General features: G+C 41.1%; 1 protein-coding gene across 4 annotated transcripts in view; it reads right to left on the bottom strand.

The window, feature by feature from the left end:
- Positions 1–13,735, bottom strand: part of LOC121324376 (cysteine-rich and transmembrane domain-containing protein 1-like) — a 52,130-nt gene that overhangs the window by 3,813 nt on the left and 34,582 nt on the right. The window lies entirely within an intron of this gene.

The following is a 13,735-nucleotide window of genomic DNA, read 5'->3' as shown; positions in this document are numbered from 1 at the left end:
AAGCAGCAAGATTTCTGCCCACAGCCTGTCCGTTCAGTTTGGAGATACGGAGCAGGTTTTTATTCAACAAACGCAGCTCCTCTAGCTTCTGTGGCAAGGGTCTATGGGAGAGGGAGCAGGCTCATCCTGGTCTTATATATAGGCCAAGGCACTTGCAAAATTGGAGTGGCTCTCTTAATCAATGGCAGAAGCTCTGCCGACAGGGAGAGATTAACAGCAGGTAATGTGCTGTCGGAATCCACCTCCTCAGAGATGAAAGCCAGCTTCGCTTTGGCGATGGACAGCATATCATCCTGCTGCCAGTCTGTGCTTATAGTCCCTTTTTGCTCCAAGGGAACAAGGGGGGCAGGCAGAGCAACGCACTCATGCAACAGCTATGCAAGCACCGTTCCCTGATGGGAAACAGCTGCCTAGTTCCTCCAGATGTTCAGAGTCCGCCGATCTCTTGGACCGGTGACTCTTTCTCTTCCTTGGAGAAGGAGTTGGAGGAGGAGGAGGAGAAAAATAGGGATAGGATAATGAGGAAGATGGTTTCCTACGTGGGCTCTTCCCCCGGGCAATTCTCCTGCTCTCCCTTGGTAGGGTACCCTCGGTTCAGTATGGGTATCGGGTTGGGAATGGAGCAGGTCGGTGACCTACAGGTCTACTCGGTTTGCGTTACTGCAAGGAGCAGCATACAGGGATGCCCACCTGTACAGCTTCTGACAAACTCAAACAGTCCGAACGCATACAAGACTGAGCCCTAACAGCCTTCATAACCTCCTCTCAAGGGGACTGCAAGCAGCTGTGCTCATGTTTCTAAAAAAAAAAAAAAACACCACGAGAAAGAAACTCGCACAAACAGTAAATCACACAATTACAGTTCAAATAACAATAAATTATAGAATTTGTTATTTTATTTTTAACTAGCAGGACCGAAGTAGCCGGTAAGAAGAGCACAATTCAGCCGACTCAAGTTGCTTGATCCCTGGGAATGGACGACTCGAGCCACCGGCTTCACATAGGGCACAAGGCCGCTGCGGGGCGTAACAAACGGGCCGTGTGCAAAAATTACTTATAAAATTAGCAAACAAATGCAACACCAAAAAAATATTGCATTTAATAGCGTAATACACAATAGTGAGTAATATATGCAGATGAAAGTAACATGTACTTATCTAGTCTGTGAATCAGATTCAGTCCTCTATAAAAATTATGCAGGTAGCTGTGCGTGCAGTCTTATTATGTCCTCAGGGGGTGAACATGACTGCATCACAGGCACTGGTGGCAAGCTTTGCTATATCTATTCAGGTTTCGGGGTCTTTAGGAGGTAAACGCCCATACGATAATGGTTACTTGAAAGGGAACTATTTGTCATTAGTCTTGATGATATACATCTCCCTTATTACTATGTTACTCTATTTATTTGAAGTAGTGTCTCCCTCACTCTTTCAAAACACAGCCTTGATAACAGTGTATTTATACAGGTCACTGAATGATGACGTTTAACTTTAACAAGAGAAGACACTGCTAACAGGGGGAGCTTTATCCACTCAGCATGAGAATTAATTTACAAAGTGGTGCTCAAAGGCACTACATATTTACAATACAAAGATCACTCAATAGAAAAACAATTAGCTATAACAAAACAGATATCAAATTCCCAGTGGTGGACTGCTTTTGTAACCTCTTTGTGGTTGTGCTGCTTTTAAAAATTCTTTAAAAGGAGTTGCAAAGTGAACCCTCTCCAATAAGCACAGGACAGTAACCAGGGGCAGAGGCTACAGCTGGAAACTAATACCCCTTCTCCACTGGCACATCTGACGTGTGAGGGTTCGGTATGGTACAGGTGGTTCTCCACTGGCTATTTGCTGAGCTGAGCAAGAACCAAGTCGTGAAACTCCGGCCTCACAAAACATCTGAATCCGGCTTCTAGCAAGGATTTTCGTCATTACATTGCATCAGTCAGTACACTCCAGAAAGACAAAACAACAAACAACGTGGCTGGCAGTGAGTGTGATGAGAGAAAAAAAATACAGCTGACGAAGTCTAGGTTCTAGTTTCTCTATGGGCAGATAGAAGGAAGATCTGTTCAGGAAGATCTGGAGTCGTGTGTCTTCTACCAAATTTCTCATCCTTGACCTTTATTATATTAATATAAAGAAAAAAATGCAGAACTTAAAACATCTAAACTGAATTAATAAAATATGCACTTGTGCAGCTTCTTTCTTTTTTTAAGCACCTAAATAAAAAACAACAACTATCCTTAAAACGGGATATCTTTAGCAAATCATATTTTTAAAACCTCCTTTTTTTCCCCCTTCAACAACAGAACTAATTGAACTTTATTAAGTCTATATAAATCCGTAACATTTGTGGATTAAAGAAATTCCTAAATACATTTACAAAATACAGCGACACAAGTTACAGCTGTACTATTAGTCTATTCATTTAACACCATTTGCACGCGCATCTTTTGGCAAACAATTAGTTAATAACCACTGTCTTTCTTTCCCACTTTTCCCACTCTAGAACTGAAGGCTATTGTAAGAAATGAATCAATGTTGACAGATACCTGAAATTTAAGAACAGTAACATGTATATCATTTCTTTTTCTGTATTTATATATTTATGTATGTGATTTGTTTAAAAAAAAAAAAAAAGAGCAATAAATCTCATTGAGTTTTTTTTTTTTTTCTTTTTTTTTTTTTTTTTTTAGGCTGTGTGGTCCAGTGGTTAAAGAAATGGGCTTGTAACCATGTAACATTGTTTAGCTTACCCGAAATTGTATAAGCAGGCTCTAAATCAGCGTCGATGCGATCTGCAGCGTGATGCACACCCCAGTCTCGTATCTTGTAAAAGACGCTTTCTGATGGTGATCAATTATTTAAGGTGCTATATAAAATATTATAATATAATTATAATAATTAATATATATAATAATCATAGAATAAATAGTATTTCTTACTTTACCCCATGAATAAACCAGAAACTCGTTTATTAAACTTTTGTAGCAACCTTATTTGGACGTTTACATTTTATAGTTTTCTTCGTTTTGACTTTGTGTTTTTCGCGACAGACACCTTTGGAGGGCGCTTCTGGACAGAAACTCCCGTGGCCCACTTGGATTTCACATCCCCCCAAACAATGAATGGGGGGGAGGGGGGGTTGGGCGGCTAAGGGAGATTGCCTTGTTTCCCCTGCTGTAAGCCACGACACCTGGAAGGTTGCAGTGGCCCTCTTGATTAGCGGTACATAAAACTCTATTGACAGGGAGAGCTAAACCGCAGGGGACGTGCTGTTGGACTCCACGTCCTTAGACAGCTCCTGTTCGCGCTGATGGACTGTGGAACGGGTGTGGGTAATTCACTGACCAGGAGACAGATGGGTGTAATTGAAAACACCACACAGGTGCCCAGTTTTATTTCAGGGGCGCGCTGGGTTTCTTTAGCCCGCAGAGGGCGCTGTTGGTCCGTGGTCTGCTTACCAACTATGGTAAACAGAACCACGGGAATACCAAGCAAGGGTAAACAGTTCAGGCGCACTCGCAGGTGCTTCAAAACAATAATGCAAAAATCGAAGGCATGAAGAAACAGGAAAAAAATAAAACAGTAACAAAACTACAAAGAAAAGGTGCTGCACTTTGCAGCAATATCCCGGTCGCCGCTGCCCGTGCGACCCGGATCACCATCCTACGCTGTCAGCTACCTAGCCTGCTCAGCTATCCTTATTCAGGGATCTGCCCAAGGGTTCCCCTCCCTCACTGTCTCGCTCTGAACCTCTATTCCGTTCGGTCGTGGACCAGCGTTTCCACGCACTCTACGCGTTTAAAAGGGCAGAGCTGAGGAAACAACAGAGCATTAATTTATAGGGCTAACAATCTCCCAAGACGCGCCTCTCAGCCATTCAGAGAGGGGGAAAGTCCACACACCCACTTTCCCATCTCCCCATGTCACTGCCATGACTCGCAGGCGGTTGTTGGACGACGGCCGCCCTCTTCCTGCAGCCCGTGAACACGCCAGCAGAGTCAGCACAGATCTCTCCCTGTTACATGGACAGTATGTCCTCCTGTGACCAATCTGTGCTCGCAGCCCCGTGATGCCCCAAGGGGGCAGGCAGGGCAGGTGGCGCAGAGGGTTCCTGCAGCTATCCAGCAAGAATAGTTCCCTAGGGGGAAACAGCTGCCCAGATTTTCAACATCTACTCCAAGTCTGCTTATCGTCTGGAACGCCGACTATTCTTTCTCTTCAGGGGGGGAGGGGAAAGGAGAGGCAGAGCTTTAGGAAGACTGTTTCCTGGGTGTGTCGACCGCTCTCCTTTGGCACAGAGCATGGGATGAGGATGCAGCCACCTCTAAAGAGAGGTTGATGGGGGAAGAGTGCTGAGCAGGAGTAAGGGACGCAGAACGTTCCTCAGAGCTGCAGGATAACCTTTTCTCAAGTGTGCTCTTGGAGAAAGGGGCACAAAATTCACAGAAGTTGTGATTAACCAGTGCCACCTTGGCAAGCTCTGGTCCCAGGCAGGAAGAGCATCTGCTATGCTTGTCCTCCATAGGCACTGGCCTTGCATCATGCTCAGATTCCATGAGACATGCAAGGAGCAAGCAATGCACTGTGCAGTATAGGGTTGTACAGCTGTTGTCTCAATCTGCTTATATAAAATTGACCAAGTGGGTCTAAAGCTGAGCGGGACCAGTTCAGTGACCTCAGCATCGGGTCAGTTGGTACCAGTTCAATGTAATAAAACACAGGGTCGGTACTGGTACTGATGCAAATCAACAACAGGGCTGAAGCAAGCAGCTGCTCTAACTGTATGTGTGCAAGCACCATGTTACAGACAGGCCTGTGCGTGATTGTCTGAAAGACAGAAATAACACAATGAGAAAATATTTTCTTAACAAAAAAAAAGTAATTTTACAATTATCTAAATAATATAAAACATCTCATTAGCAAAAACGAGAAAAATTTGCTCCAGCCGAAGCTATGCAGCTATGCAACTCGAGTTGCTGGCTTCAAGCGGGGCACAAGGCCGCAGCAGGACATAACTGGCAACAAGTTGTAGTGCACAAAAAAATATTACAGCGATTTGCTTAAATATCACATACAAAAATGAGTAAAAACACATAAAATATGAAATATATACTGATATAAGCAACAAAGTACTTATCTGAACAAGGCTTTCCAAGTGCTATTGATGACTCGGGGGTCCCGACTGCATCACAGGCTTAAAGAGCAGCTCTGATACAAAGTATTCAAGATTCCAGTCTTTAGGAGGTAAATACTCCTTTCCTACTTGAAAGGGAACTCCAGTTTTTTTCACAGGCCAGTAAGTTTTTAATTGAACCTAAATTGTATCTACAAACCCCCAATGCCATTTACAAGGATGTCAAACGTGTAATGATTTTCATCTAATTGCAGGAATTTCTCCGTCTATTGCAATAGATGTTTTCAGTGTCAATACCACAAACTTACATTTTACACATAAAAAGCTATAGCCAAAAGTTTTGCATTTTACAACTGAGCCATAATAAAAAAAAAACAAAAAAAAACAGCAATATTAATCTTTTATTTAACATCATGTAATCAAGAAAAGTACAAAATGATATTGCAAGTGTCTACAAAAAGCCATAATAGTAGAACAGCATTTTCATGTTAGATTTTGAAACGTCACATTTTTAATCAGTTTTGTCAGTACAGTCGACAATAGTGTGGGCTCGAGTTTTACAGATCTGCTTTGCCACTTTCTGGGTCTCTCCTGCCGGCTTATCCTGCTGTCATGCCATTGCTATGCGTGCTACGTCACTGCCCGAACACCCAACATTTATTTTTTTTTTTTTTTTAAAAAACCATTTGAACGTTGTTTGCATTATGCAATTATCCAACTTAAATTTCAATGTACAATGGACTTCGGGACCATGCAGCTTTATTCAATAAAGCGAATTATGCATTTAGCCAATATGCATTTAAGAGTATCATACAATCACAGAAAATGATGCAGTAAAAAACAGGACCAATTACGAGATTTATGCAATTATCCAATATGAAAATAAGTGGAGCCGACTACGTAGAAAATTACAAAGCAATAATACTTCAAATACAGAGAAATGCATAATACATGATATACAGTGGAAAGTACATAATACATGACATGCTGTGTGATTATCCACATTCCGGAGGCAAGACTTAATGAACAACTGTCTTTTTAGGGCTCATTCTGGGATAACCAGACACATGGCTGATGCAGTCCAGGGGGACTGCCCAATGCTGTATACATGGAATCCACGGGATTAACCAGGGCGGTACACAGCAGCATCATGGAATCCACGGGATTGACCAGGGCGGTACACAGCAGCTTCATGGAATCCACGGGATTGACCAGGGCGGTACACAGCAGCATCATGGAATCCACGGGATTGACCAGGGCGGTACACAGCAGCATCATGGAATCCACGGGATTGACCAGGGCGGTACACAGCAGCATCATGGAATCCACGGGATTGACCAGGGCGGTACACAGCAGCTTCATGGAATCCACGGGATTGCACCAGGGCGGTACACAGCAGCATCATGGAATCCACGAGATTGACCAGGGCGGTATACAGCAGCGTCATGGAATCCACGGGATTGACCAGGGCCATATCCAACAGGTTAATGGAATCCACTTTAGTTTCAGACATTTTTCCTCCACCTCCTGACTACTTGCAGATTGTTTAACGTTTCCCTCATGTTGAATGCCACTCTAACAGCAGCTTTGTTTAAAATGGCTGAATACGATCAGCCACAAGAAAGCAGTTCCAAAATCAATCAGAACTAGCTCCACACAGACACACTCATGGTTCGACTTGCCTTTACATCCTCTGCAGTGACAGCGGCCAGTTGTCTAGCAGCGTGGGATACTAGACAGAGCTCAGTATGAATTCCTTTGTGTGTGAGAAACCACACACAAAAGGAAGCCTTTGCTGATCCTCATTCATTAATTAAAAAGTGTCCAGTGTCTGAAGTCTCTGTATTTCAGGAAGTGACAGATGGGAGTATACACAAGAGATGCACTGTCACCGAGGAGAGAGGGGGAGCAACACCACCCAGGTAATGGGACACCCAGGCCGCACACGATGTTGGCTGCATGTTCGGGAGCTCATCACACACTATGCTGCAGGTAGACTGTTCATATTAACGCGGTGTGCTCCTCCTCTGCCTGGAGGTCTGGGTGCTGCTTTTGTTTTTAGAAAGCTGCTGTAATAGATCCTTCCTGCATGGTGGTGCGCAGAGCAGGTAATCATGTGCCCTCTCGGGTTCCAGCAGGTCTCTGTGGCTCCCACAGCAGCAGAGGCGGGCAGGATGTTGCTAGACAATGCACTTGCCTCAAGGCTCTCATCACATCTCATTCAGGCTTGCGTACTGCAAGCACTACAGCTGGAGACTGGGGAATGAGAGTGCCTTGCACCCATGTGGTGATGATGAATAAGGTGTTTGTCAACAATGAGCCCCTTTCAATGAGCGTCAACTCTGCATCGTCTTTGTAAAACGAAAGACAACAGAGGACACCCTGCAGACCACAACAAATGTGCAAACAGGCCCCAAGAAAAAAAGTTTACAATGGTACCATTTCATGGTTATACGACTTACTTTTCATAGTGTACCATGGTTTGGCATTGTTTTTAATATGCTTTACCATATCTCTCTCTGCTTTACAGTTTTATCAGTGATTTACCATGCTTTCACTATATTTCATTACTGTTTGTTATGCTTTAACTATGAGGAGAACTTTTCATGAGGAGATTGCAACAATCTGTGAAGCAAAAGACTTACTGAATCAAAGTTTAGCGTCACAAAAGTACAGTAAATAATTCAGCAGCTTCAGAATGCCAATGATGACAGCATGGAGGTACAGGTGTCAGTTCCAAGCAGACACACACTAATCACTAAAGTAGTGAGGACTCTCCACTCCTGCAATCCTGCTCCATTCCAGGTATAAAATCAGGAAGAAGCTTTGTGTATCTTTTTAATCACCTTTTCAGATTCCTCTACTGTGGCAGGGTGTTTGCAATCATTGTAAACGTCTGTTTCTCCTATCACTTATGTCTAAATCTGCCTTTCCCTGGCTTTGAGCTTGTCTGGAGAACCATAATTACCAGGACCTGCAGTATTCAGGTCGTGCTCTGCTGGCCTTAGCGAGGTTTCATTGTACTTTAAGGACATGGTTAGAAAAAAAGCCCTGGACTGGGTATTGAGGTAATTGAGTTTTATAGGTGGTTTATTTATATTTTACACACACACACACACACACACACACACAGTGTAGATCCATTTGCATGATGCGTGTTGCTGACTGTAATAGTATTGCATCAATGGAACATTTCTGAGAATGACTGCATCACCTTTGTGCTCTTTAATTACTTTTCATTTAGATGCTGTAACATAATCCAACAGTGTACAGAATGTATTGGGTGAGTGGACTGAATACAAGCCTTTTGAAAAGCCATTCTAGTGTCAGTTAAAAACAAAAGATCGGCGAGGTCTGTGTCCCTTTAGTAAACAGCATGCATAAGGTATGAAATAATTGCTTTTCATGGCATCGCAAACAGGCTCATGATAAAGGAGTGAGTGAACAGCAGTGCCCTATTTATGTATTTTTTTGTGAGAGAGGGGGCTGTCGGAAAGAATCACAAGGTAACCTCGACGCAAGGTGCACATGGGTTAGCTTGGTATGAAGAATCAGTCATAAAAGGTACCAGCATAATTAACACACATTTCACGTGGAGCTCTGTAACACTGCTTTGTATTGTGTGGCTATGGTTGTGTGTAGGAAATGTAAAGCAGTAATACATGTCTTCACAAGAGGTACAGGATGTAAAATGCTCTTGACATTTCCAAGTTCCCAGACAAGGACAAAGAAACGCAGAACAGTGTGAGATTGGGAAACTTGCACTTGTGCTCTTTCAATAATACGTCCTGCATACAGACAGAACAGAAGAGGCTGTGATGTGTGTGGAAACAAAGTCTTGGTTCCAACAGTAATATGGCAACTTTCACAGAGTAACAGAAATGTCACTATTAACTCGAGTGACACTCTTAACTGAGTGTCACTCGAGAGAAGAAAATCACATTACACAGCCAGCAAAGTCGCACCTGCTAGTTTACTAGAACATGTATTAAAAAAATGTATGGATGATTGTGTAAAACAAAAACCTGATAAGGTGGGTGTATCTGACTGAACTCACAATGACAGTGGAGAGAATAAGGTGGTGTATCTGATTGAACTCACAATGAGAGTGGAGAGAATGAGGTGGTGTATCTGATTGAACTCACAATGACAGTGGAGAGAATAAGGTGGGTGTATGTGGGTGGGCGGTGCATAATTCAGGGTTTGTTTTTTCACTGAGATCCTGACATCCTGCTAAGCAGGAAAGGCGTGTTTCATTTAAGTTCTAATGGAGCTGTGACTTCTAATGCTTTTCCAATCAATGCAGCTGGCATCACTGCAAACCATTCCAGCAGGATACTCAGACACAGAGGTCTCACAGCCACAACACAAAGACAAACAGGCCACATCTAAAAGAGGAAGACACATTCGGCTTTCTGTCAACATCTCCATGGTTGTGCTCTGCGGTAGTGTGCAATATGGAAGTGATACTTCCTGTGATTGGCCCAACGGAAATGCTTTTATGACACATCCCTGGCCTTTGCCAGCAGAGCCCCTCACTGCTGAAAACAGTCCTGAACTGTCCAGTTTGAAGATAAAAAAAGTCCTATCCATCATATTAAGATTTAGATTGAGGGACACTTTCTCGCCACTTCAATTTCACTAAAGCAAGGGGTAGGAAAGGCTACTGCAGACAAAACTAGGCTTGATATTGGAGTGAGCTTTACATTTTCTTACATATAAAGGTTTTTATGCTGTGCTTACATTGCATTAATTTTGAATTTCAGGAGCACAGCCAGATTCTGCTAAATATACTCAACAGATGCAATGCACTTACTTTTACACACCCTGGGCTCAGGATTTTCAAAAACGTGTTGTGTGCCCAGGGTGGCAAACTGCACAACTGGATAAGCAGCTACATGTAAACCCCCCTCCCCCTCTTGCTTTTATTTAACAGTGAACACAATCAATCAATTTGTAATTAAAACCATTTTTGCTTTGAGAAATTTAACATAAAAAAGTGGCAGCAGCAGCATTATGACTGGCACTAGGCTTCTGAATGATAGAGATAGCCCATCAATGAAATGAAAAAAACACTATGTATATTGATATCAGTAAACCCTTAGGCTAGCTTTTTACATACCTCTGCCTTAAAAAAAAAAAAAAAAGAGTCAGAGATAAAATGCACTGATGACAATTGTTTGAATAATTTCTATAAATTTAAATCTATAAATGCGTTATTTTGCAGACCTTTGCACAAAGGTAGAAAAATGACAATATGGTAATATGTAACCCACTTCAAAAGAGTCTGGCTCATAAGATTAACTAAATAATTATTTTTCGTTATACACTGTCGGTTACTAGGTGACTTTTTTACAGTGCGAAATGGATAAAAATCGCAAGTGAGCTTTTTCCATCCAGCTGAAAGGCTTGCAGTCCTAAATGTCCTGACAGCTTAATTTTTTATTTTTCTTTTTAATCAATTATTCACACCTGTGTACCTACATAACTTTCTTTTTGGCTTTACATATACTTCTACTTTAAATAAAATATACTGATGCACAATGAAAATGCAACAGCAACATCAATAGCCCATTGGGCACATACATAATGTAATTTACATTTTAAATAGTGAGCAGATGTTTATTGATTGATTGAGTAGTATTGTTCCTTGGGATAACAAAATACTGAGCTCAAGTCATGTGATTTCATAAAAACGCCAGGTTCTCAGGTGTTTGGCATTTGAACTGAGTTACAAAATTGCCAAAATGAGTTGATTAAGAATCTGTAAACAGCCATTCAAAAAGACATGATTTTAATTAACACCTGGCTGCAGCTGCACAGGAAGAGTGGCGGAACAACCCACAGCAGTCTATCCAGAGGCTGATCAGGTCTATGAGTCAGTGCTGCCAGGATTGTGTTAATGCTCAGGGAGGTCATATCCGATACTAACTTTGCAATGTTTTCATTTTGACAGCGTGTCACATTTCATGCTGAAAACTCATAATTCTTTGATCTGTATTTTTGTTCACATTTTCTGTGATTTTATTTGATATCTATATCACACATACATACATACATATACATAGACTCTTTTTGGAAATAACAGGGGTCATGTCCATCTTTTAAATAATATGGGGAGAGTGTGGCCATAATTATAATTATGATTTACACAACCTACTCAATGTCTTGGTTAGATAAGTATTCACCCCCCTGAGTCAATACTTGGTAGAACCACATTTGGCAGCAATTACAGCTGGGAGTCTTTTGGGGTAAGTCTCTACCAGGTTTGCACATCTGGATCGTGCAATATTTCGCCTAAAACCACGTGCAGGAGAAAAGGGTCAAAATGTGCACATGCACAGTATGCCATTTCAACAAGTTTTCCGAAAAGTGTGTTTACATGATATAGATTTTGTTAGTTTTCGGAATTTAATCAGAAATGTCTAGGTGCTGTTTTCCAAAAGATGGACTTACGGAATATTCAGATACATTTTCCGAAAACTATGTTTACATGACTTTTGATATCGGAATTAGTTTTCCGAAAAATAACTGAATTCTTCTGCTCATGTAAACGCACTGATTGTCCTGCTGAAAGGTGAATCTCTGTCCTAATCTTAGGTCTTTTGCAGACTGAAGTAGGTTTTCCTCAAGGATTTGCCTCTATTTAGCTCCATCCATTTTGCCCTCTACCCTGACAAGCTTCCCAGTTCCTGCTGATGAAAAGCATCCCCATAGCAAGATGCTGCCACCACTATGCTTCACAGTAGGGATGGGGTTACCTGGTTGATGCGCCGTGTTGGGTTAATTGATACAATTACTGCATCCATCTCATTCAAATTTGTTTGATTACTGATATTAGTTTGTCCCTCTTCATGGTTTTACATTTAATTTACACAGAATTACACAGAAAAACTGTAGCATTGGCTGTTAAACTGTTTGAACCAACTGCTCAATCACAAGAGAGTCAGTTTATTACTCACCTTACTGCATTTATTTAAAACAGTACAAAACAAAACAGTTAAAAAAAATGCATACTGCATTTTACTGTATATTTTCTTCCGTTTCCTTTAAAAAGAGTATTATATTACTTTTTATAACTTGAAAATATCTAAAAACAAAGCACTCACAGAGTAAAGGTTACATGTTCCTTAATTTTAAACAATATCTTTTAAAATAAATCTGGTAATTGAAATAAAATTAAAAGTCGGTAGCTATCCACTTTGCAACAGCATTGTTTATACAGGGTGTGCCACTGAGAGTAGCTCAGTAAGTATTACAACATACAAGAAACAATACAGAAATAATCCCATGAGGGAGCAGCACAGACATGAACAGAAATTCTTGTTATTACAAACTCACTTTATACAGGAACATCACTCCCAACGTGAACATGGACTGAATGCCAACATCTAACTGAAATACTAACTGGACTACTTTCAAGTGGGACTCTATCACACTGACATCATGTAGCTTGATTCACAGGCTTGCAGAGATCCTGATTTAAAAAAACAAACAAAAGTACTCTGTCGAAACAAACCCGTTTCTTTGTTCTGTTGCTACCTGTAGCAGAATAAGCTAGAAAGTGTATTTTGTGATATGAGTGTGTTTATAGCACACAGGTTGTACAGCAGATGCATGCTGTGATCCTGGAACAAACAGACACAAGAACAGACTTTCTACCTAGTGAACTATCAAATAAATAAATAAAATAAATACACTTCCCATTCATGTCCTTCACATGTAGTGCTTTGCTCCATAGCACAGTTCCGTGACTAACTATCTACTCAAACGACGACTGCTCTTATTGTGTCTCTGCACTCGAGTATATTAAAATAGTGCTGCTGGGAATGAATTGCGGTGTGCGGTGAGGCTTAAGACAGAGGGCGACTAACACACATTAAAAAAATATATATATATCTAAAAAAAGAAATGTATGCGTTAATTGACAGACCTAATTTTTTAATTTATATATAACAAATCATTGGTTGGAAAGTCTGGCCTGTGATTGTCTAAAACCTCATCATAGGAGCAAAAATAGATTGCTCTAACATCCTTACACCACCACGCAATAGTCTCCATAAGTCATGTGATTGGTTCACATCACCCAGTCTCGCCTCTTTTCAAAGGAACGCCTTTCATCTTCACTCCTCACAACAAGAGAAATGGCAAAACGTAAAAAAAACTGCTCAAAAAGCGATTGTGCCAGTTAACAGAACATGAATTACAAAACACACTACAAAAGAAAGGTGATCCAAAAACTAAAATGGCGATTAAAACTTCACTTTTTTCTGACTTTATGAAATTCATCTCGGCAAAAACAAATATGACGGACGGATTGGACAAATTGGATTACGCAGCAGTCAGCAAACCAGATGGAGAAAAACTTTCCTCACTACACAGAATGAACTTTTCTGTTATTTCATTTGCTTATGCTGTATCAGCTATATTTAAACAAAATATATAAAAGTCATATTTACTATCCAACCTTGCCTCACTTATTATCTTGACTGATTCATATATTAAATATGAACTGCAGACTCAGCCATAGTGGGTAAGTAAATGCCCCATCCAGCGTGCAATTGTAGCACCCTGTCGGTAACAATAGGTCTTC

Source organism: Polyodon spathula, chromosome 12, assembly GCF_017654505.1.
Source record: "Polyodon spathula isolate WHYD16114869_AA chromosome 12, ASM1765450v1, whole genome shotgun sequence".
Classification (NCBI taxonomy): domain Eukaryota; kingdom Metazoa; phylum Chordata; class Actinopteri; order Acipenseriformes; family Polyodontidae; genus Polyodon; species Polyodon spathula.
This window is presented reverse-complemented; position numbering and strand designations above follow the sequence as displayed.